This window comes from Carassius gibelio, chromosome A16, assembly GCF_023724105.1.
Source record: "Carassius gibelio isolate Cgi1373 ecotype wild population from Czech Republic chromosome A16, carGib1.2-hapl.c, whole genome shotgun sequence".
Taxonomy (NCBI): Eukaryota; Metazoa; Chordata; class Actinopteri; order Cypriniformes; family Cyprinidae; genus Carassius; species Carassius gibelio.
The window spans coordinates 11211741-11233891 of record NC_068386.1 but is presented as its reverse complement, the minus strand read 5'-3'; the positions used below and the strand labels follow the sequence as shown (position 1 = coordinate 11233891).

General features: G+C 37.2%; 1 protein-coding gene across 1 annotated transcript in view; it reads left to right on the top strand.

The window, feature by feature from the left end:
* LOC128030927 (lysM and putative peptidoglycan-binding domain-containing protein 1-like) overlaps positions 1-8728 on the top strand; it is a 36861-nt gene extending 28133 nt beyond the window's left edge. Inside the window, exon 4 of the mRNA XM_052619020.1 lies at positions 6181-8728. The gene's annotated coding sequence lies outside the window, so the exon portion shown is untranslated. The remainder of the gene's footprint in view (positions 1-6180) is intronic.
* Positions 8729-22151: the final 13423 nt, after the last annotated feature.

The window sequence follows — 22151 nt, the reverse complement described above, 5'->3', positions numbered from 1 at the left end:
GAATGAACAGCGCTCTATTCCATCCTCAATATGACTGAGGTGAGACCCTTGAGCAAGGCACTGAACCCCCAACTGCGTCACATCACTTTCACATTTTCACTTTAACAAAAGCTATTTAACCAACCATAAAGCTTTTGACAACTTATGACAACATTCTCTAAAAGTATGGGCCAAAGTAGTTTGCAAGAGCATGAGTATAAACACAATGAGGCTGTATGATTGGGCTACTGAGTATATGAGTTTTTTAGTTTGTAAGGTGTGATGATGACTGTGAATGTGTATGTGTGACCCAAGATAGTTTCTGGGCCTTTCCCTCACACAGAAACCTGTGCGTCCTCAGCCTAACCAAAAGCCACCACTACAGTGTTGGCTAGCACCTCCCTTTGGGCCTGCTATACAGCAGATCTCACAGCTTTGAGCCATAGGCAGGAACACAATAAGATTAAGAAGAGCAAAGAAAGAAATACAGACAAAGACAGACAGAAGGAGAGAGAAGGGGAAGCAATCAGTGCATGAATATTCCATTTACTGCACTAGAGCACCATAGCCGTACCTTTATAACTCCTGCCACCTGATCTGGAAATGAAATTACTACAGCCAATGCTCTTTTCTTCAATTTCTCACTCTTCCCTTTACTGTCCTTCGGCTTTTCTAGGCTGACACTAATCCAATTTCAGCCCTGCTGGGGCCACAGCTTGCTACGTTATGTATACTGATGCCTTTTCAGATACATACACAAACACACACACAAACTCACACACAGTCTCGGTTGCTCGTATGCAACTTCGTGTTATCTGGATACAACAGCTGCTCTGTAATTGCATTAGTGAAGTTCATTTGGCCGCAGCTGTTGCGGACTGGATGAGCAAGGTGGGCTTAATAAACATGCCAATACCAGCACATCTGTCTTTAAAGGAAAATGCCACAGTTTTTCAATATTCCCTTATGTTCTTACCTTAACTTAGACGAATTGATACGTAGGGCTACCTCTACCGTCTCAGAGTGTGCACTCAATCAGTGTAGCGCACGGCACCACTATGCTAGCATTTAGCTTAGCACCATTCATTCCTTAGGATCCAAACAGGGATGAATTTAGAAGCTACCAAACACTTCCATGTTCCCCCTATTTAAAGACGGTTACATGAGTAGTTACATGAGTAAGTATATTGACACAAAATAAACAGTGGCTTAAAAAATGATGACTATAATGTATGCAGCACTTTGATCTTGGCGCAGTAATATCACCACTCCTGAACACCCCCCCCCCCCTACTTCTGTCAATACATCCAACGTGAGGATCATCTTTAAATAGGGAAAACATGGACGTGTTTGGTGGCTTCTAAATTAATCCCTGTTTGGATCCTAAGGAATGAATGGTGCTAAGCTAAACATTAGAATAGTGGTGCCATGTGCTACAGCAATTGAGTGCACGCTCTGAGATGCTCTGAGACGGTAGAGGTACGTATCAAATCGTCTAAGTTGATGGAAGAATGTAGCGGAATATGGAAAAAATGGTGGCGTTTTCCTTGTATGCATGTGGACACAGAGGCACTCGCATATTCAACACAGCATTAAAACAGTGAGTCAAGAAAAAGATCTTCAGAATTGAAAATGGTCAAATCAAGCGTATTGCATTAATTGTAGAATACAGTATTTAAACACAGTAGTCATTTTTATATTCTTTGTATTTTGGCAAATATATCAGTCAAGAAGAATGTCATCTTTTGTCTTTTAGGTAATAGGCACACAAGAAAGCTCCTGTCTAATTGGTCAATTTCTGCTTATATGGTCTCTGAAATGAATGAGTGCACCTCAAAATTCCTCTGTCAGATCATCAGGTAAAGCTATTGAATATGTTTGCCATGTAGCTATAAAATGCAACCTGTCTGAAATGCCCTTGACCAGGCTTGGTAAATGGGAAAGAGGTGAAATCCTTTCCCCCTCAAAAACAGCTCTTTAAATCCATTGCTCTGAGGAGCAATCATTGTGTCCCTATTATTCCTGCTGCTGTCACCAACAACAGATAGTGTATCTGAGAGTGTGTGTGCGCTCGTGTGAGTGCTGAGTAATGGTAGGTGGAGGAAGGTCAGCCAGTCCTTGCAGAGCGACTCCAGGGAGTGTGAACAGGGATTATCTGCACATGCAAATCACAGGCTAAAACAAAGGTCAGATTCAAATCACAGCAGCGAGAGACTCAAATCAGAGCTGCTGGAAATGCATTTGGGTGTGTTTCTATTACACAGCATCTTATAAGGAATAGTCCACATTCAGTAAAAGTATTGACAGCATTTGTTAAATAATGCTGATTTTATTTTCAAAGTGTGTTTTGGATATGGATATTGATATTGCTATTTACCGGTTTCAATTATATTTTATTTGCTAGTTTTTAGGTTAAAACCATATATGCCTTGATATAACGATGCTTGCACTTACAAAATTTCCCTTATTAGAATGAATAAGCAACAGCTGTGATATTAGCAGTAGCCCATCACTGCAGAATACAAGATCCAGGGGGTGGGATCCACATCTAGGGGGTGGAGACTGGTAAATTAAGGGGTGGGGAGTGGTAGGTTTAGGGGTTGAGATGGGTGGGTTTAGAGATTGGGGGGTGGAGATGGGTGGTTTAGGTATATGTAAGGTAGGAGGAGTTGGATCTGGATCCAACCACGCCCCCTGGATCTTGGACCATCTCGAAATTAGGCCTATGAGTTTGAAGCTATGTAATCAACCACAAAGGTTAACAAGAGGGTATGCAGGGGTGAAGAGACCAAGTTTCAACATCAAGCGGAGGTAAACAAGACGAAGAGTACCATAAAGAAAAGAGTGCTAGACGCAGATAGCAACGTAAGCAACAGAGGAAGGACATCCGTCATGAGTCACAGTCATTGATATGTAATTGAAATTACCCAAACAGTATAAAAGGTCTGAGTAGTAAGATTCTCTTGAGATGCTGTCTGCATTAAGCATGAAAGACACCTGATACCCTAAAAAGGGGCTCGTGGGTTAGCTTAGCTTAGAAGAGAGACCCCCAACATGATTGTAAAGTGCTTTGGGTATACAACAATACAGGATTACCAGGTTTTTTAATGACTAAATAATACCATAAACTCTAAAATTCATGAAATTCATGATAATTCATGTAAGTGCTTTAATTCAATTATAAGCATTCCTGCTTTTTAACTCTTCAAAACTGACCCCAGTGACTTACATTGTAATACCATAACCTTTTGCTGTTTTTAAAAAAAAATGAGGCAACCAGTCAGGATTATTTTTTAAACTAATCAATCATTGTCCCACACTTGCTGTGGACAGAGCGAACTTGTATTGAACACAGAATATTCCTTCAATGAAGAGCTTGACAGTTGTGAGAAATGTCACTTGTTGCTTAAACGTGCATGTTACATGGTAAAATTGTGTTTGTAAAAGCTAGTTAACACTGCATTAAACACAACAAAGAAAGCAATAAGCCAAATATAGTGTTATACAAAACACTGGCCATTACTTCTGTTTCTATTTGTTACAGAATGGCCGTGCGAGGAATTCATCAACAGCTAATTAGCTGCAGTTAAAGCTTTTGAGATTTTAGCAGTGGCAGCGCTAAGTGTTAGCTGCTCTTTTGAACCTTAAGAAAGAAAAACTGTGAATTCAAGTTTACCTCCCGTAAATCTGTATAGGTTAGAGCACCCTAATCTTTTTTTATATAAATGTATAAATTTAGCTCTGCAATAAAAAGCTGAGTTTGACACCGAACTCCTGAGATGAAATGCTCACTTGTGTCTGTGTGTGTCAGTGTGCAAGAGTGTGGGATTGCTTACTTCGGAAATGAAGGGCTCCCAAGAGTGTTTGCTTAGGTAGACTTTTATAGTGTAACAGAAATAAATGGGCTGTGCTGTCATCTTTTACCCCTCAGGTGCAGACAGGAGAGAGAGAGAGAGTATAGGAATTGTCCCCTGCTAAGCTGCAACTGCTTCAGCAATACAAATGTAAACTGCAAGTGTGAGTGAGAAAGATTTTAACTTTCAACACTTGCCTAGTGTACATCAAAGAATCCGCTGTAGTTATCCAGACTAGTTTATTATTCTGTTTTCCAAGAGCTTGGAAACTGTGTTTTAATCGGCGGAATGGCCATCAGTGAAATAGAAAATTAATAACATCACACTATCTCGCAAAATAGTTTGCAGGCGGTTACGCTCATGAATGTGTGAATTTATTTACATACATTCTGCCCTGTGTCATCATGATCATGTCTGTCTTAATTTGCAGAAAGAGCTCTGACTGGGTTGCTTTGGGACTGTCACTGTGTCTTTTCAAGTTATATTCACTTATCTGTCAAATTGTTGCCACAAGAAGATGAAATAGTTGTTATTAATCTAAATAATGCCTTCCTAGGCACATATATCTATATCTATCTATCTATCTATCTATCTATCTATCTATCTATCTATCTATCTATATATATATATCTATCTATATATATATATATATATATATATATATATTAATTAATAATCCCCTTTTTATAATTGCTTTATTTAAACTTGAAGTTAAAATAACTTAAAATAAATGTATTTTAATATTTAGAATTAGACAGCCTTAACTCACCAGTGAACTTTTCTCAACAATAAAGGCAATATTTTTTTCACAGTTTTTCATTCTCACTAATTCAAGTTTTTATATGTAAAAAAAAAAATTCTGTCTTCAGAAAAAAAATGATGGTGTTTTCATTTTATCTGATAAAGTATAATTTATGAGCTTATTTTCAATTAGCCTGTCTGCAGTTTTTGTTCAGACCTATTCGAAAATCCACCCACATAACCCTGTTATAAATGAATATAATTATTTAAACTTCTGACTCATCCCTTTTCTTAGAAAATCCTGCAGAGTTTAGCTTCAGCCCTCATAAAAACTCACCTGCCTGTATCTATCTAGTAATCGGAAAACACTGATTGCCTTGTTCAGGTGTGTTTAATTAGGGTTGGAGCTAAACTCTGCAGGATTGTGGCCCTCCAGGACCGGAGTTGCCTATCCCTGTACTAGACCATGGATGTCAAACTCAATTAATGGAGGGCCGGAGTCCTGCAGAGTTTAGTTCCTACCCTGCTCCATAATATGTAGTTTTCAAAAAAAAAAAAAAAGTCTGAAGGAGATGATTAGATGGATCAGGTGTGTTTAATTAGGGTTGCATCTAAACTCTGCAGGGCTCCTATTATTTTTTAAGTTTTGTTGTTAGTGAAACAATAATGTTTCATTTCTTTGTTTTGGATTATGCTTAACCGTTTTAAAAGCTTAAAGCTGTTTGTTTCTGACTCGTCAAGTCGAGACATTTTTTATGTAACAAGATTGTTGAAGCAGCTTCATGGATATAAACAAGAAAAGAACATTAACATTCGTATTAATGTTGCAGAATTAATCAGTCATACTACAGCTTCAGGTTTATTGCTGTAAAGAAACTCTGCAATAACTGCAATTCAATTTGTGATTAAGTAACCAAGTAACTTTCCCTATGATTACCAATGTTTCCTGTTGAATACACAGTGGTGTATTTATTGGTCCACCTGCTATTAAAAGATTAATAACCAAGTAGAAAAAGCTAAATATTTGCAAGAAGTATCAACAAGAAGTGGGTTGTAAAATGAATGAATGATACATTTACATAGCGCTTTATTGTATATTGTTGCACACCCAAAGCACTTTACAATCACGTGGGTGGTCACTCCTTGACCACCACCAGTGTGCAGCATCCACTTGGATGATTAAACATTTATTTTATAAACTCATATTTTTCTTCTCGCCGATTTGCCTCTTCATGGGATTGCTCAATCTGACATTAGGTATTTATGGCTGGTCATGTGTGACAAGTCAAAGTCTTTGGTTCAAGGGATTTATTTCTGGTCTTCTGCCCGCCAACAAAAATCACCAATGTTTGGACACGTATGTCTGCTTTTTCCCCAGAAGCCTGCAATTCTCCAGGGAGGGAGGAACCAGAGTCAGACTGATGAATTCTCCTGCGCCTCCTTTCTGTAGTTCGAGTTCCTACTGTTGCTTCGCCTGCAGGCCTGTGTGATGTAGTGTAGAGGAGCGGGGGCCTGTGAAACGCTGTCTGCTGTGAACTAATGTGCTTGTATTCTTCCTGCAACAATGCCTACCTCTTTCTCTATGTCTCTCTCTCTCTTTCCGCAGCCATTTGCCTCTTCTTCTTCTGTGAGTTTGGCACCCAATAGATCTCCTGTCTTCATTCCCCTGCTCAAAGAAAGCAAGCCAGAGAAAACACATAATGAAGTGGAAAGATAAAGAGCGAGAAGAAGAAAGATAAAGATCAAAGTTGACAACAGAAAAAGAAAAAACGCAGCTAGATAAAGGAATCGGAACATTTGAAGGGAGTCGTCAAAGTTGGATCTCTCTTCGTCAGTGCATTTTGGTTGTGTGGTAAATGCTCTGGTCTGCAGCCAAGCACGCTGGGTCAATGATGCTCCTAATCTGGATTCAGGCACACATTACTGCGGTCTTGGAGGAATCTGGACCCCACTCATCATTTGAGAGGCTCTTCTCAGCTGATCTCTCCTCCAGGCAAGGAGCATTAATGCGATGTGGAGGCCTCTAATTTCCCTGTTCACAGCTGGCCTACACTTCACCCTTTGGGCCTTATAATGCACCCGGCGCAATGCGACGCAAAGCGCAGTGCAAGTGTGTTGGCTAGTTTCAGTCCGGCGCCGTTTGCATTTTTCCGTCCAGCGTCACGTCGTTTAATTAGCAAATGCATTTGCACTCATCTCTGTGCCCATGGGCGTGCTGGTCTAAAAAAAAAAAGAGGTTTGTTCAGTTCTGTCTTTGCGTTTGCCAAATTCTGCCGTGTAAATAGCAAATCCGTCATTGCTCGAGTGCAACTGGTTTTTAAAGGGAATGGAATATTAGACTCTGATTGGTTTATTGCATGTTACGCCCCAAAAAAAAACATTAAGAGAATAGGAACAACCTGTTTCGACCCTGCGCCCGGGGGTATACCAACCGTTTTTTCCGTCGTTAAAATAGCAAAAGTGGATTTTGACACTCCTTGAGTGCACCTGAGCCGTGCACTTTACACTTTAAATAATTGTGGATGCTCTTTCACAATTTCACACTTACCTTTAATAAACTGAGTAAAGGGTTCTGCGTATTTGGAATGCTTAGTTTTGATATCTTATGTTAATTTTTATATCACTTTTTAAGTAAATTTATCTTGATTACGAATATTTGTACTGAAATACAAGACAAAAATTCAGAGTAAGAAAAATTTTTTTTATTGCAAAATATCTAAACATTCCTAGAACAAGATGTATTCACTGTAGAACTAAAATTGCATTATATATAAATAAATATAAAAATAAATTACCCCATTTTTTCTTGTTTTAAGCCTAAATCTAATAAGTATAAGAATCTGGCAAAGTTTGTGCTTAAAAGAAGAAATAAAAATGGTTAAGACAAATAAACAGTTTAAGATATGAATCTTAATATCTTATGCAAATTTTCTTCTCAAGTCTTTAAAGGATTAAATCATGCTTTGATTTTTTTTTTAGACAGATGCTAATTAAAAGAATGATTATAAAATCTAAGATTATTGTAATGTCTGATTTAGATGTCGAATGATGTGTGTGATTTGAATGAACATTTTATGTAATTTGTACCACAGTGTATAGTGCTGAATCAAACTGTTCTGTTTGCATATTTGGGAAGAAATCACAGTATGTTCCTGGGAGAAGTTATGTGTGAAAGCACCCTGATGTTCTTGTGGATATTGAGTCTTCAAAAACTAAACTCAAATGAAAATTGAATGAGCAGATGATGGGTAGAGAATTCTCTACTCAAATCGCTAATTCTGAACTACTTTAAATCATCCTGTACTTAAGGTTGTTTTATGCAGTTGTGTATGTAACAAAATAATAATAGTTACAGTATAGCCTAAGTATTTTTGGGAGAATCTGTAGGCCTACTTTCCTTGAGTTTTTATATTTCTGTCAACTTTCACTTTTACTCCACTACATTTTCCTAATTGAAATGTAGACTCTTAAAAAAAGGCATTTGCTAATGTGTAAACAAGTGTTTGCACAAACGCGGGTTTCATTTTCCAATTAATTCGAGGCTGGATATTTTACATTGTCAATATAGTATAGTGTTAGACCTATCTAGTATATCACAAAAACACAAAGTGCACTCACACTCCTCAAGATTTGGTCTATTAAAATGCATTTAGAATCATAAAAATTAAATGCATCTGTATTTCTTTTATATTTATATAATTATATATATATATAATTTATTTATATCACACGAAGAGTGCCGTATTTTCTTACATAATAAATGTAATATTGATTTTATACATATAAGTTTAATAAAGCTAGCATTCACTGACTTTCATTTTAAACACAATATTAACTATTTTTGATTAATTTTGCCAACAAAAAATGTTCCAAACAAAGATCACAGCACTGTTTTTCCTCTTGGCAGCAACAGGATGGCGTTTCCTTATTGAATGAATTAACTTTGTGAATGAATCAGTTGAATTAATGATTCAATGACTCACTCATAACACATAGCATTAACACGTTCCTGATTTGATCAGCTATTCAAATGAATCAGTTGGCTGCCAACTGGTGGGTTTGATTTCACATTTCATTTGTGTGTGTGTGTGTGTGTGTTTCAAATAATTTCAAATTTGAATATGCAACATTTTATGTGTAAAACAAAGAATTGTTTATGCATTTGTAACTGCAGGTTTAATACATCCATGTCCCCTCTGAGCTACATTAAATGGTGTAACTCTAAATGTCACTTCAGATGGAGATTCCAGAAATGTTTTCTTATGTTGGAATGAAAGAGACTTAACCTGATGAAGTATTTTATGATTACCCAAAGATACAAAAGGAAGAAAAAGTTCAAACTGAACACATCTTGCTGCTTAAACTGAATACACATTTTTTATATTTATTTGTACTTTTACTTTCAATAGGCTACTTAAGTATGTTAAATATATATATGGTAACTTTAACTTCTACCAAGTCATTTTCTGATAACATATTTACTTTTACTTACGTGTGGCTTTCAGGTATTTCATCCACCACTGGTTTTATGTGACAGACAGAACTGTTAGATATAGTAAATACTATAATTGACAAGATTTACACCTTGTTCCTGAGAATACATGTATATTTACCTTAACTTTCACATCTTTTTGTAATCTCTTTGAATCGCTCAACTTTCCTGAATGTAGTTTCTGTCGTCTGCATTTTGTGTATAATGCAACATTGTTCTGCACTCCATAAAGATGAAAGTGTCCCAGCGTTAGGCATCTGGGGACTGAATCCTACTGCAAACCGTGTGATCACAGCATCTCAGTCCCTCGTAAGTTTATTTGTGATGATCCCTGGCAATCAGCAGAGCTGTTCCTCAGACGTTCAGAAGACAAGAGTGACACTCATTTGCTTTGTAAAGGTCCTGTTCGCTTCGTTACAGCTGCACAAATCTGTATAATTCTGTCACACTTGGATTAAGACTAGCTCAAAATCTCCTCCGACAGGGAAACAGGTAGCACATATGCAGATTGTGGTATTTGAGGCTCTTTGTCTGCTGAAACACTGGGTGGTGCGATAAATCCTGCTCGACTGCTGCATGTTCCACTGTGCTTGTTTATGCCAGTAGATCTAGTTTCGCCAGTCCAAATGTGGGCATAGGCCCTCTTCCCCCTGATAGTGCCAGGACTCTGACACCATCTGTCTGGTTGTCACACTCCCATTTTCCTGCCCATTTCTCTCTACTGTAGGATGCCGTCAAGGTGTTTAACGTTTGTGTGGTTGAAAAGGAAAGGAAACCATTTTCTTCATTGCTGAGTCCTTTTATGGCACATTATTCTGGGCCAGACACTCAGTCATTCAAAGCGGGAAAAAGGGATCAAATCTAATTCCCTTCAGCTGGATATGCAGGAAAACCAATCAGTTTATGATACTGCTGGGCTATGTAGGCAAGTGAACATTAAAAGGGAGATTTACAGCTCTTTCTGAATCATCGGCATGGCCTGTGAGGGAGTTTACATCATACAGTGGCCACAAAAAGTATTTGAATACTTATGTTACACATGAAAAATGTCTGAATACATTTGCATTACATAACGTAATATAAAGCATGTGGCTTATGCAAACAAACGATGCAAGATCCTTTCTAAAAAAAAGTATTTTTTATTGTTTTCTAAACTTTCAATGTGCTGCTCATATAATGTTTAGTGGATGCATGTTGTCAGTTTCCCTCATGTTCACACAGGTTTCCTAGCGTAGAAGTCACCACTCTAGTTCACCACATTAACTATTAACATGATTCAATAATAACGCTTTACAGCCAGAAAGTTTCCAAACACTTTTATTGCTTTTTAGAAACAAAATGCTTAGACCAGCCTAAAATGTTTTTGTTGTTTCAGCAGGCTGGTCACGCACATTAATGGGCCAATCCAAATACATGACATAAAACACAAAAGAACAAAACAGTATAACAACCATAATATTATTTCATAATAATTTGCTCTTTACATTCATTTAAACATTATCATCACCTAATGAGATGGGCACAGTGCTTGGAGCACAGCAAGTCCATTCTTGGTTTCATTTTGGAGACCGCCACTCTGAGACTGTCTTCCATGTTCAGTTCCATCTGTACTTATTTTTTATTTGTGGTATGTTAGTGCAGTCTTTTTTCACAAGTAGGTAGTGTAAAACTGCATGAGTACATTCATAGCGACCTTGGATAGCTGTGGGTATTCCCTCTTAACTGAAACCCAAAACTCAGCCAGGGTCTTGGAATTAAATACTGTCTTTAAGGTTTGGTTGCTTGACAGTTCATCAGTGCATCCTCCTGGTCAGATGTCAGATGATTTGCCCTCGTTACATATTTCCACTGTTAAAATGTTTCAGGAGGGCTTGAAGGTGGGTAGTGATAGACTTCTTCACTATGTTAACACTCAGTTCATTTTCCTCCATGAATTCATCCAACTCCAAGAAAACAAACCAATCATTTTATCATTTCGTGACATGCGTTTTCACCTTGCAGTGACATATTAAGTCCATTCACTTTTTCAAATATACAAAACAAATACGCTATTCTTGTAACCTAGTCAGGATCAGTGAGTGGGTCAGTGAGCTGAGACCCATGCTCCATCATAAATAAGCGCACTGATTGTAAATTTTGTAAATATGGAATCTTATTATCATTTCTGTATTTATAAAGCAATGTCAGTACCTGTTACCAGGAGTGAAGTTTGTGCTTAACATCAAGGACCAGAATGGAAACAAATTTTAAAACTTTATTATGCTATCGTTGACAAAGTAAGTGTATTTCTCTTCTTTTCTGTCTAAATCAGATCAAATCAAATCACCTGATTTCTGTACGGAACAACAAGCTCTCATGCTCTGATACCAGTTCCTTACAGAGTCTGGTAAACTGCCTGATATTAAGCTGTTGCGCTTTTATGTAGTTGACCATTTTTTATTGCAGTCTCAAGAACACAATTAAGTTCTGGGTCAAGTGTTTTGCATGAATTTTAAGTGAGTTGCCACTTGTAAGACTCTTGCTTTAAGACCTTTCTTTTCTCCCAGCATCGCTCCAGCACCATCTTTACACACACTGATGCACTCGCCCCAAGACAGTCCCTGTTCTTTTAGTTTGTTGTCAAGTTTTGTGAAAATGTCCCAAATTCCCTCCAGCAGGGTGCAAAACAGAATGTCTTTTTTAAGTTTTCCATCAAAAGTGTTTCTGATGAATACAAGCAGCTGGGCAGAGTTTGATACATCTGTGGATTCATCTAACTGTAAAGCGTATTTCCCTTGTTCACTCTGTCCACCAGCCGACACTTTATATCCTTGGCCATGTCAGAGATGCATCAGACAATAGTCCCATTAGACAGCAGCAGTGATGCTAGCTCACGGGCCAGTTTTTCCCAATGCATAGCCCAACTTATAGCTATGGCAGCAAGTTTCATAACGGTTTCCCCGATCATGTGTGGCTTTTTTGCCTGTGCCATTAAATATGCCATCTCAAATGATTCCTGTTGTGCTTTGCCGGGGATTGTTTTTGTTTAGTAAGGACTTTCTTTGGGCCTTGCAACTCGCTCCTTTTGCTGGAATTTTTTTGGTCACACTTTATTTTAGGGTCCAATTCTCACTATTAACTAACCATTAACTATGACTTTTGCCTCAATTAACTCCTTATTTGCTGCTTATTAATAGTGTATTAGGTAGTTGTTAAGTTTAGGGTATTGGGTAGGATTATGGATGTCATACATTATATGTACTTTATAAGCACTAATAAACAGCCAATATGTTAATAATAGACATGCTAACAAGCAACAAGTTATTAGTGTGAACTGGACCCTAAACTAAAGTGTTACCATTTTTTTTTTTACTGGTTTAGCCACAAGAGAGGGGTGCTTGGTTTTCAAGTGTCGTAGCATTTTATACAGGCTTTAGGCTTAAGGCTTTCATGTACAAGCACCTTATTGCACACTACACATTGAAGATGTTGTTGACAGTGATGCATGTGAATCCATACTGGATTAATTCCTCTTGATACTTTTCGACACTTAGAGTACGGCTGATCTGACTGCTTATGGATGTCCTCTTTATGCACAGGTCGATGGCCTTTTTGATGGTGGTACTTCTCTAGCCTCCTCTGCTGGTCAATTCCAGGTCAATATTAACCAAAACAATATCCTAAGCTTAAAACCTAAAAAATTACCTACGCACACGTTTAACGTGCTGTAAATTGATCTGCTGCAACTGAAATTTTTGCTAATATGTCATTAATCCGTGGTAATCACCTCAGGGATAACGATCGAGGGGAAAGAAAATCAAAAGTCTGATGGCTTTTTATTTGCATGGTTTTATTTATTTTATATTTAGTTATTTTATTTTATACAGTACACCCCTTCATGGAAAGGGTGTTCCCCCATGGCAGATTTGGTAATGACCTCTTTCAGTGGTATAATCCAAATGCTTTGAGGAACATGACAAAGAGTTCAAGGTGTTTCCTTGGCCTCCAAATTCCCCAGATGTCAATCCAACTGAGAATCTATGGGATGTGTTGGAGCAACAAATCCTATCCTCGGAGGCTTAAAGGATCTGCTGCTATTGGTGCCATATTGAGCCCATGCCTCCACGCATCAGAGCTGTTTTGGCAGAACGAGATGAACCTACACAGTTTGAGGCAGGTGGTTTTAATGCTGATGAGTGTAAATGTATGTGTACAAATACATTTACAATTATATATTATATAAATACTTAGGCGTATGTACTAGAGTGTGTTTCTGTATTATAATTAGGCTATGATGGTGCATAAATGTCAACCTTCTAAATCACAATTTCATTTACAGCTTAATGAAAGAAACATTTCTGAGAAGTTAAATGAGCCAGCCAGCATTATCATACATTGTAATTCCTATACCATTGCAGATACGAATCACAAATGTCATGCATAATATATTTTTCTCATTTTCCACTATCATGTTTTTGCTCAAGATTTCAATATTATTACTCACCAGTAATAAGTTCCAATTGAATTGTAATCATAGCTAGTACTTGTTCAAAAAGCAGTCTTATAATCTGAGAGGAATAATTAAGTACTGCTTTACTGTTATTCTGATACAGATTAGATATTCTCTCTTTGTCTTTATGTAAATACAGATATAAAACCGTGTTCTTTTATTAAAGATGAGCTGCCCAAAGGGGAAACATATTAAATATTTCATCCGCCGATATGGGGCTTATTACACAAGACTGTTTTGACATTATTTAATGCTTGGGGCCGATCCATCTTAAAGAACAAAACACACACACATACGCACACATAAAAAACATTTCCCTTGATGGCATTTTAATCACAGGGAATGTTGGATATGTACAAAACCTTTCGACACTAATATTATTTACACAATATGAAGAAAAAACAATGTTCACCTCGACCACACAAATAAAATTTCCAAGGCTCTGAATAATTAAGAAAAAAAGATATCAATGCTTGCAGCGACACACAGGTCTAACCAGTAGCCAAAAAAGCTTAGTTGTTTTATTTTTTGTTCATTCAAATTCCTGTGAAATCCACTTACATTTCTGTTTTAACAGTGGAGATAATGAAGCTGTGTCAATTGGTCTCATTTTATATAGGGAAAGATAAAAATACAAACAAATTAAAATACAGTCATCATGTACTTCACTCGTGTGAGCATTGTGTTGTGTTGGATAGGGAAATTTCATGATGGCTCTGTGGGCTTGGTCAAAATACTGATGCAAAGGTATATGATATTTTTTCTTGATTTAACCATAATTCCTCTAACCTCTTCTAATTTTGAGTTTTTAAAAAAAATAAAAAGTTATTTTGCATCTAAATCCATCTTTATTTAAGAATTTAAAAATAAGTAAGAAAACCATTTAGTAATGCTTTACAATAAGGTTCCATTTGTTAATATTAGTTAACTACATTAGTTAACATAAATTTACAATGAAAAATACTTCCAAAGTGCATAAGTAAGGGGAAATGCACACATCCAGTCTGTTGTTATCGCAAAATAACGCTCTGACAGGGAGATATTGGATCTGAAGGGGGTTATCCAGCAATTACAACCGGCTGGATGTACATTATCACGCTTATTACGGCTACTTGCCACATACGTAAATAATTAGACATGAAATATTGATTTGAGTTGAAATGTTTGAATGCAAAGCTTCAGTGAACACAGCAGTTGCAGGTTGCAAGTGGCAAGTTCAAACTAGATATGGCATATGGTGCAGTTATACGAAATTTCACCACATAAATAATTATGGAGATAAAAGATTTAAGACAAAAATGTTACCTGTTTGTTAGTTATCTTCTAATCCATTACAGCATACAACACAACCTTAGCAAAATGGCAGCAGCTGTGTTTGTTTGAAACGAGAGAGTGAGTTTGTGACACCAGGATGACATAATTAAATAGTTTTAATATTTGAATAGTTTATCAAACAGAAAGCTTCCACCAAGAAAAAACTGTTCCTGGCAGTATAGCTCCAACTTCAGTTACCCGGATGAGCCTGTGTTATTAGCTTTTACCGCTTGTTATCGAGGGATAACAAACCTCAGAATGTCACGACTGACCAATCAGAATTAAATAGCCCACATAGTTGTGTAATAACATAAAATATATTATATTCTACGGAGAAAAGAACAATGAGCTTGACTGAATGATGACAGTCTTTTCATTTTTGGGTGAAAAATCCTTTAATGCACATTCCATATCTTTCACTCACACTGGTATCTAGAGACATAAGTGCATTATAAATGGTCTTTCAGTTTGTTTTTCTGTAGCTCTTATTCTATCATTTCCTCGCCTCAGTGTAACCACACATCTCTCACCAGGTTAAACTGTAAAGACTTTGATTCTGTAGTAAACACAGTGAGTTTTTTTCAGTCTTAACTGGTAGGCTACATTAATATACCATGTGTGTCTCCTGCGGGAGCTCAGAAGCTCTGCCATCTGAGCTCCAGCATGCTGCAAATGACCGTCTGCATCCCACATATTATCTCAGGGGTCCGTCTGAGAGTCCTTCCCTTTGCTCCTACACAGACTTCTTTTAGATAGGCTTTATCATGTGAAAACGCTTGTTTCTGAGCATGTGTTTGTGTATTAAAGCCTTCTTTTTAAGCTCTGTCATTGGACGTCCTTGAGCAGTTATCTCCCCTAGTTTAACTTTCATTGGCCATCTCTGAATGCTGTATATCCTAGCTGATGAGGCATATTGTAAATATGAAAACAGCCCATTCCCTAGGCCTAGACTATGCATTGTAGTACACAGGGCTGTGTGCCATTCAGTACTGAACTGACAAAGTCCTTTTAATTGTCTTGTTAACAATCTTTTATTAACTGGTGCGGAAGAATGCTTTATTTTGAAGAATGCTTCTCCTGTCTTGAATATCTTTGAATTATAGTTCAGTATATGAACCTTCTTGTCATTCTCATTCAAAATCCAGTTCAACTACCTGTGAGGAGTGGACATTTCAATTTAAATTCAAACTCACGATTCCTACCATGGTTCAAGCTTATTGTAGTTGCTAGTTTTTTATTTTATTTTGTGCAGTATTTAATTTTCAGCGTGTCTTTTCAGATTAGTTTTTATTCTACCACTGTTAGACTTACAGTGTTACATTTACTCAGAATAGTAGTGTTATTGCTATCTATTGGTATTTTCTAATATAAGCTAATATTAATTTGACGTTGTTTTTATTTATTTATTTGACTTTTTTTTTTTTTTTGAGTGATTAAAAAAGTTAAAATGTATTTTAGTTTGTGTGTTTTTTTTTATTATTATGTTACTTTTAATTTTTAATGTTGACTAATGAAACTATTTTATTAAGACCTGAACCTGAAACTATAAAGCCTCTTTTAGAATGCAGAAATATGTTGCACATTGCAATTTAATCTTGCCAGGAACTGTTCTCATGGGCTATTTGATTGACATGCAAATTGATGGGTATGTATCTTTCAAATATTTGTCTTTTCTTTGTTCTATTTCTTTTTCTTTCTTTCTTTCTTTCTTTCTTTCTCTCTCTCTCTCTCTCTCTCTCTTTTTTTTTTTTTGTATGTCAGTTGTTATTTCTCAGTGAACTGACAACAACCTGACTGGAAAAGGTGTGTAGCAGTCAGCCAGTCGGATTGTGTGCAGTTTGCATTAGACAGGTCTCTGGGTGTGCTGTCTAAGACAGAGACTGTGAATGTCCTTCACATGACCTCTACGTATGAATGCTCTTATACTTGCTCACATTGTATGTTGGACAGATTGCATGTTTTCTATACAGGACTGAACGTTTAATACCAAAATGATCCTCATCAGAAGTGCATTATCTGTAAATCCATATATTGATTATATTGATGTCTCCTGGTTTGCACAGGCATAAAGGAGGAAGAGAGTGAGGTGGATGAACAGGGTAGAGCGCATCCCGAAAATTCGGTCTCCAATTTAAACCCCGAGGGGCATGTGCAGTGACCTCTCTGTCTGTCTCCTGGAATAATGTAGGATTTGCCAACATTTACCTACCCACAATCCATTATTTAGTGCTGGAGAAAGTGTGAAGGGATGGAATAGGGCTTCTCCCGTTCCCTCAGCTCATGTTATAAGAAAGTCCTGAATTGGTGTTGCATTTATTCTAAGGTTATATTTGACTGGATATGCATTGTTCAGCTGTCTGTCTTCAGTGTGCAGAGGAGAGGGAAGGAGACAGGCGGACATCTTAGTTCAAGGATGGCTATAAGTGGGATTTTTTTTTCAGAGAAAAAGTCCTTTAAAGTGCATACTGCAGGTAAAAAAAAAATGAAAATTTAGAAGAAAAAGTAACGGTTTCCTTGACAGTTCTCTAACATTGCGTCATAATGTGTCACGAGAGGGAGTCGTGTGCTCATAGACAACCAATACTAGCTTTGCTATTGCCTGATTACATATCGTTAGCTAATAATGGTCTCTCACCAAGACACCTGCCTGGTTCTCCTCACACAAATCAATTTGACTCCTTTGACCGTTGTTCTGTCGAATCCTGGCCTGTCCCTGCTCTCTTGGCCGCATAGCAGGCTCATGATTGTATCTGTGGTCCGTCATAACTGTAAATAAACACTGAACATTTCCTCATTGTCCCGACTGTCGTTCAATCCATTGCTTTCCTTTGGAATGCACTCCCGTCACTTCCGGTTTTGGCTGTTTTCAGATGTGGAAGTAAAATTCTCTCACAAAAATGACTCCAGAAGCCTTAATAGCATATTTTAAAGTATAGTTTAAAGAAAGTCTAGTTCCTACATTATTCTTCTATACATTGATTCCACTGGGGTCTCTAACCTGGAATATACACTTTAGGTTCCATAAAAGGGATGTTAGTCCTCATTTTTGTTTATGCAGCTTTTTCCAGGATGAAATTAGATATTTTACAACAACATTTGTTAAGCATGTTGTACTTGGCTGTTTCCCCGCTTAGCCAGAAGAGAAAAATTCAAGTGTGAGTGGAAATCCGACTGTACCATATCCACTCTGAGCAGCATATTGTTATATGATATTTTATAAACACAACGAGCCCGGGCTCCTCACAGCTTACTTTGGCTGAGAGAGCTCTGCAAATTACCATATTAAACTGTAGTGTAGGGTTTTATTTGTATCATTCTCTATTTCTGAATCTTGTATATGGCAGGGATGCTCAGCTTTCAGCTTTAATGGCTGTTGGAGCAGCGTCATTTCAGCAGAGCATCAATATGTTGGTTTTTTTATGCTTATGTGGCACATTTCCTATTTATTGGTTATAGCTTTATAATATATGGTTGATGATTATAGGTTTTGAAAGGTTCACTGTCAGCTTCATATGCAAGTGTAGCATATGTCAGTTGAGAGGGATTTTATACAAGTAAAAATGTTTTCACCGTGAAAATAAGTTGTCCTCCATGACCATATTACCACTCTTAGTATTATATTATGTAAATGAGAATACTGTATTTGATTTAAATTCTAATCATAAAGCATTATATAACTATTATTGCCATTTATTATATATTAATTGAGAGGAGTAAAATTTTAATTCTTTCATAATTTACCCTCATATTTTTTCAAACCTGTACAACTTACTTTATTAAACAAAATATATCTATATTTTGTAGGTTTGGAGCAACATAAGGGTGAATAAGTTATGAAAGAACTAGAATTTCGAGTGGACTATCCCTTTCGTTATAATTTTTCATTTTCATTATTGTTAAAAAAACATTTTCATTAGAAATTACAGATTTCCACTGTGAACATCACTACTCATTTTTGCATAGGGAAGTAAGCAAATTCTGACACAAGGGGTGTTAGAAAGCCGTTAGTAATGCTGACACAGTAAGCCTCGTTCTCTATCATGTAAACAACATAAATCAGGTTTGTGTGGAATGAATATATTTAGAGAATGTGGCAAATGGAGCAAAGGTTTGTTATTAAGGCAAGTGACATTACAGTGAGCAATTCTTTGATTCTCTCAGTGAGAGCGTGGAGTCTGCCTCCTTTTTCTTCCTTAGAGTTTGGTTGTAACCTTTCCAAGAGTCCTAAGTGAGTTATTGAGACGATAGGTGCCTCTGCTCTTGCTGAATAGTAAGGGCACCAAGCCTGGGCCTTTATAACTCTGACCTTTAACAAGCAGCAAAGTGGATGAAGGGGGTTGTGGGGGGATGGGGGTCTTGCATGAGGAGGTCAGTGGCTCAGGCTACGTGATGTGTTATGTGTCAAACAAATCGCGTTGTCCCAAATGGCAACAAATGGAAAAACACTTCAGCTGTAACTTGGACACATGTACTCTTTCATAGGAAGATTGCTTGAGGTTTTCAATTCGGTGCTGAGCACATTACTTAAAAGTTCACCTGTGCTGTTATTGCTTCGTTGTTTGTGTATATGTAAGTCATATCTCATAAATAATACATTTATGTGTTACGAATAGAGAGTCAGAGACGTTCGGATCCAAATACAGTGCTTTATTTAAGAATGGTCCAACAGGCAGAATTCAGGAACGTTGTCATTGACAAAATAATAAAATAAAACCTTTATCAACAAACATTTTAATTTTGTAACTTTGGAGATAAACACTACTTTGAAATTGTAATTTATTTTGCTGTGACTCTTCAAGCCCCAGCTGAACATCAAATCGAAAGTGCCATAAAGGACTCTTAAATCCATCCTGGAGTTCTCTTTTTTTTTCTCCATTATGATTGGATTCATAATCGAAAGCTGCTCTGTTTGTTTGATGGGGTTGAATCCAATGGGAAAGCAATACTGAGATTAATATTTGATGGAGCAAAGCATTACCAACCTTTCCAGCTTCCCTCAGGTAGGAGACTCCTCACTGACCTTTCGCTACACACCTGTCACCATGCTGCTGTTAGCCCAGCTGCTCCTCTGAATCTTAAAGATGAACTGAGATCAATATGGAGCACTAACTGTAACCACCTGAGAACAGAAATGTTGACTTGCCATCAATACAGAGCCAGCTTCCATCAGACAGAATCCATCGCTGTCATGGTTTCTCATGTTGCGTAAGCCAGAATATGCCTGGTTTGAGCAAAATCTTTTTGGCTAAGGATGACAAATTTTTATAATACACACACACACATACACACACACACACATGTTTGTTTTTGTGAGAAGGGGGGACATCCCATAGGCGTAATGGTTTTTATACTGTACAAACTGTATTCAATGACCCTACACCATTCCTACACATAACCCTAACCCTCACAATAAAACTTTGTGCGTTTTTACTTTCTCAAAAAAAAAAAAAAAAAAAAACTATTTCTGTATGGTGTATAAGCGTGTTGAAAAATGGGGACATGGGTTATGTCCTCATAAGTCACCCTCTCCTTGTAATACCTGTGCCATACCCATGTCATCATACAAAGTTGTGTCCTGATATGTCACCCCCCCCCCCCCCCCCCCACACACACATACTGCACATGTGGTGGCAAAATATTTTTTTGGATTTTGGATACTTTGCACTGCATATTATAGTATATAATAGCTTGTATATGTAAGAAAACTGACCCCCTTGCTGCGTTTCATTTCAAAGGCCGTGTCCTCATTTTCTATAAGAAAAATAACCATTACATTCCACAGTAACAGAAAGCACAGTAATTTACTCCTCACTCAGTGTCAGTTTTATGATTAGGCCTACTTTTCAGCTCATGTCTGAAGTGAATGTGAATGCTAACAGATAGTTCTTTTGTAGACCTCTTTCCAGTGGGATTTTAGTCTCTGGTGAGGGCTCCTCTAGATAATTTATAAGCCAATTAAAATTATTGTGTATTGACCATTCTACATCTTCCCTTTGATTTAGCCTTACACTGTTAGTGAGCTGAACTTGTCAAAAGTAAGCACCAGTATTCAGAGTCTTGGGCATAATGGGTAGCACACGTTTGAGAAGTGAAAAACACCCAGTGTTCAGCACGACTTATGTCAGGCACTTTTTAAAGTAATTGAAATTTGGCATGGTAGCACTATTATTTTCTACCTCTATTGTGCTTGAATTGTTTATAAGTTTGGAAATTAATAAACACAGAAGTCCCAATCTCACCCTAAATTTACTTACAGTGAATAAAAAAACTTTTTTCTTGGAAAATTTATCAAAATAATGAATTGGTTTTTGTGACTTCAGGGAATGAATTGAACATGAGTTCACAACTTAACTGTGTCACTGATCAGGAATGCGATAACGGCCAAGCATATCAAACGGTTTACCTCAAACCTAAACCAAATCTATTATTGGCATCGCATGTGCTACTTAGGTACACTACAAGGACAACATAATAATTGGCTTTGCCCTTTTCACTGCCTGTCTGACACCTGCATTATCTCTCTTTGTGGGAAAATTTTAAATTAGGGTGCAAGTTTGTTAGTTTTGTTGTTATGGTGTTGCCAAGAGGTGGAATACTCTACGATCAGTGTTGCAATACATGCTTTCTGTTTCTTGTTGTCTCTTTCACTAATTGATGGCATATTTGGGCTTTATATATATATATATATATATATATATATATATATATATATATATATATATATATATATATATATATATATATATGGTTTTTGTGTCAGGGTTTTATCTGCTTCAGTCTGCATTTTTCTTCAGACACACTTATGATTCATTGAAATTCACTGGTATTTGACCCAGGGCTAATGTTGCGAGGACTCCCCGTTTACTCCTGTACACCTGTGTTTGCTTGCATTTCATTAGAGGAGACAAAGAGCTTTCTTGCAAACAGCACTCACGGATATTTAGGCATGTTTAGCTCACAGTTCAAACAACCACTGTATTTGCTCTGAACCACCGGTAGCACCAAAACATCTTGCAGGGTCTGCACTGAGCATTTTAGACATGATTTGCACTGCACTTTTGTCTTCACATATTCACTTAGCGTCTAGTAAGGCTGATGAAGTGAAAAGCACGTACTGTTCAATAACGAGGAGGTTATAGAGAGCTCCACACAACCTTTAATCGCTTCTGCTGCAGCTCATGAAGCTAATGAGAATGCCGCTTTATTCCCTCTGATGCCTAATTGCCGGGAATGGACAGTAAATCATAGATTATTCCCATCAAAGCACCTTTTGAATCCTTTG